Source organism: Ochotona princeps, chromosome 6, assembly GCF_030435755.1.
Source record: "Ochotona princeps isolate mOchPri1 chromosome 6, mOchPri1.hap1, whole genome shotgun sequence".
Taxonomy (NCBI): domain Eukaryota; kingdom Metazoa; phylum Chordata; class Mammalia; order Lagomorpha; family Ochotonidae; genus Ochotona; species Ochotona princeps.
Window position 1 is genome coordinate 66,413,952 of NC_080837.1, and position 4,141 is coordinate 66,418,092.

At 36.1% G+C, this 4,141-nt stretch overlaps 1 pseudogene; it reads right to left on the reverse strand.

The window, feature by feature from the left end:
- Window positions 1–3,016: 3,016 nt before the first annotated feature.
- Window positions 3,017–3,352, reverse strand: LOC101528554 (dynein light chain 1, cytoplasmic-like; annotated as a pseudogene).
- Window positions 3,353–4,141: the final 789 nt, after the last annotated feature.

Here is a 4,141-nt window from a genome sequence, read left to right on the forward strand (position 1 = left end):
CAGTAGCATGTTATTTAACTTCATGATATTGTTAATTTCTTTTTTTTTCTTCCTGTTATTTATTTTGTTCTGTGGCTTTTCATTCAAGGGGATGTATAGTAACTGTGTAATGGAGACTATCATGTCCAGATGTGAGGATGCAATGCAGTATACATCTCTACTTTCAGATCAAAGATGGACTTACAATCAAACTGTTTGCTCTATCTTGACAATAGGATGCTGGACTCTCTGCCATTGTCCATGCCCGCAATGATGGACATATGACTGTGTATGAAAAATAATACTATAGTAATGATACAGGGGAACTCAATGAGGATGGAGGGAATTGTGGAGGGGATAAGGTAAATCCCAGGACCTATGGAACTGTATCATAAAGTGATAATAATAAAAAGAAGTAAAATTATAAAATAAGAACATGTGGCATAAATGCACATTGAAATATTATTCAGCCTTTAAAAGAAAGAAATTTTATGATCTACAGAAAATTAGATGGAACTATAGGATAGATATCATTTAGGCCAGACAGAAAAACTGCATATTCTCTCTTTTATATGAAAACTTTAAAAATCAATTAAATACATAATAGTAAATTCCAGAGGCTGAGAAGGATGAAGGCAATAGAGGAAGACTAATAAGAGTTATATAGAAGAAGTGAGTTACTAGTGTTATGGGAGTAGCATGTAGTTCAAAACAATCTGTATTTTGTGAGCAAACAGAATAGGAAATCTCCAAGGTTCTAATCACAAAGTAATGTTCAACAGAGGAAAACTGTATTTATACCGATTTGATCAATACCCAACGTGTGCATGTATTTAAATATCTCAAAAATATATACAACCATAATTTTTAAATAATTTAAATACACTTATAACAAATATAATCAGGATCAAAATCCACATTGTCTGGCTCCGAAGCAACACTTTCTCTATTGCACCATGCTTCCTCTTAGAACCACCACTTGAACAGTTACTGCAGTCTCACTACGCCCACCTCGTTTTTTCATTGTTTTGGTAACTTAATGTCCATATGTTGAAATTTCTAATCTTTTTAAGAGAAAATGTACTAAAACACACCCAGCCATCACAGTGCTAATTCAGGACACATGAGATTTTTATTAAAGCCAATAAAATCTTCTCAGAAAGAAATACTAACACTATACTATACTAAAAGTATTTTCAGCTGTTACTTAACGAAGCTTATACAGACTAATTTAAAAGAGTCACAGATGGGTTAGAGGGAGATAATTCACTGGTCTTGCCCTTGCCTAAATCACCTAATTAGAAATGTAAAATACAACCTATGTACAATGGATGAGCTAACATTACTATCACAACCTTCACTTTTCTGTTATCTGACATGTATGAGTTTAAATATACATTTTCATAGGTTGCACCACACTAGGATTTTTGCACTTCATTAATCATAGCAATAGAGAAAAATCACATTTTAACATAACAACTGCTTATCATTTTAAATCTAGCAATAAAAGATAAATCATCAATATTCTTAGAAGAAAGCTTTCAACTTGTCTTTCTATTATACTGCTAATTTTTGCAACCAATACAAGCTCTGCCAAAAACATGTGAATTCAAAATCTATAAAAGGTAATTACTGTACTAATTTTCAAATTCTGCTACCTGTTATCCTGTATCCTGTTATAAGGGACAAAATCAAATCTAGCTACGCTCTATGAATTATACCTTTAATAGATGTAATCTAGTTTTTTGTTCTTATTATAACATATAAGGGAATTTTCTTCTTCAAAATTTCATTAACACAATATTCTTTACAATTCAAATGATATATGCCAAGTAATGTGAAGTATGCTAGATGTCTATATGAAAAGCCAATGAAGTAGAAGTATTTCTTTCCCTGAAATTCGGTGAAGAATGAGCTCAATCCTTAGAGCATATCAGAAACACTAAAAATGTACATATATTGTAATAGTGTATCATTGGAAGGATTAAACTAAAAAGTAAGCTTTTTGACAGTCATCACAACATTCATTAACTAAAATGAGAATACAAAAGGTTTAATAATAAAGTTATCTATATGCAGATAAAAGTTAGATTTCTAAATAGGCATTTTTCTATTATTACGTAAATGAATATTTATATAGTATCTTCTAAAGTCAGGTACTATATTGGAGTCCATCATCTAGGGAGAGTGACTTTCAGGTCCATGAATTGGAAATTTTTGCATTTCCATTGTACCTGTAATTTATTTTAAGGAATCCCATTAGCCTCATAGTATCTCATAGTATATTCAATATAATTCATTCTAATCCCAAATAATTTTGTATTTTTATGCTAATGTGATATTAATACAAAGAGAACAGATTCCATTGCTCTACACTTCTAAAAATATGACACTCCTTTTTCCTCTCCCCTTCCTAACTCTTCCTATTTTTCATTTTGTCTTTCCTTTCCTTTTTACTTCAATCTTTTCTTTCCTTCTTTCTTTTTAATTGTTGAAGTATTTGTTTTTTGCATCTCCAACAGATTTATTCTTTTTTAAGAATGAATTGAGAGGGAAAAAACATGGGGAAGACAAGCATGAAACAAACACAAATGTAAGTTGTTTGGCTAATCATTTTATAACCACAACAAACTAGTACACAGAATACCCTGCACAAAACACTATAACAGGGCCCTGCACAATAGCCTAGAGGCTGAATCCTCATCTTGCATCCACCGGGACCCCATGTGAGCACTGGCCCATATCCCAACTGCTCCGCTTGCCAACCAGCTTCCTGCTTGTAGCCTGGGAGGGCAGTGGAGGATGGCCCAGGGCCTTAGGAGTCTGCACCTGCATGGGAGACCCGGAAAGGACTCCTGGCTCCTGGCTTCAGATCAGATCAGTTCCTACTGGGTGGAATATCTTCCTCTCTGTTTTTCCTTCTTTCTGTAAATCTGCCTTTCCAATAAAAAATGAAATAAATCTTCAAAACACACACACACAGTAACAGTTAAAAGACTGAGGTGTTCCCTTAGCAAGGCTGAAGATTCAGTCTCAACTATTTGGAACTCAGGCTGCAGTCCTTGTTTTTGGATGGATCACTGGGTTTGTGGACAAGTCCATGCTTCTGAACAGATTTGAAAAGAAGAATGGCCTTGTGGCCTAGGTAAACACAGATAAAGTGTTTGGCTTCCTGGGTTACATAACTACGAAGTTACTCCCCACAATGCAGCGCCAGGTGGGGTTGTCCTTCTTGTCAAACTCCTTCTTCACATGGGCCACAGTGTCCTTCCCTACGTTCTATTTCCCCAGCACTCAGCAGTGCACTCCACCAAGTCCCGCTGCATCTCTTCAGACAGTCTCCAATTTTGATCACCGTCTTACAGTCGCACATGGCTACTGTGAACCTGGGACTGGCCGATTGGACTGGTCTCCTGGGGGAGATGCTGACACTACTCAGGCCAAGTGAGAGACAACATCCCTATCAAAACCATGGTGAATCTCTGAAGAAATGTTTTTAATTTATATTATAGTGAAAGGCCTAAAACACCACTAAAGAATTCAGCAGTTTCTGACGTGGCATAGTAAGCTAAGCTTCCGTCCGTGGTGCCAGCATCCCATTTGGGCATTAATCCTAGTCCCAGCTGCTCCCCTTCTAATCTAACTCCCTGTTTATGGCTTGGAAAATCAGCAGAGGAAGGCTCAAGTCCTTGAACCCATGTACCCACGTGGGAGACCTGACAGAAGCTCCTGGCCCCTGGCTTTGGCCATTGTGGCCATCTGAGGAGTGAACCAAAGAATGGGAGATCTCACTCTTTGTCTGTCTCTCCTTCTCTTTGTAATTCTACCTCTCAAATTAAAAAAATAAATGATAAATTTTGCAAAAGAAAGAATATCCAAAATAGAAGACAATTCCTTAAAAATATTTTAGACCATGAAAAAGAAGACAAAATGATAAAAACTGAAAATAATATTCAAGCTTTAAGAGACACTATCAAGCAACCAGACATACAATTCTTTCTGGGAATGGATACCACACTGGTGGGAATTTGATGACTTGTACCTTCTCACTGGAGAAGAAATGGGGGCATCCTTTTGTCCTAGCATTTGAAGTTCAATATTATGATGCAGGAGGTATAACATATATAAAAAAGACTGAGCAGAAGTGAGTGGCCCAAACTAG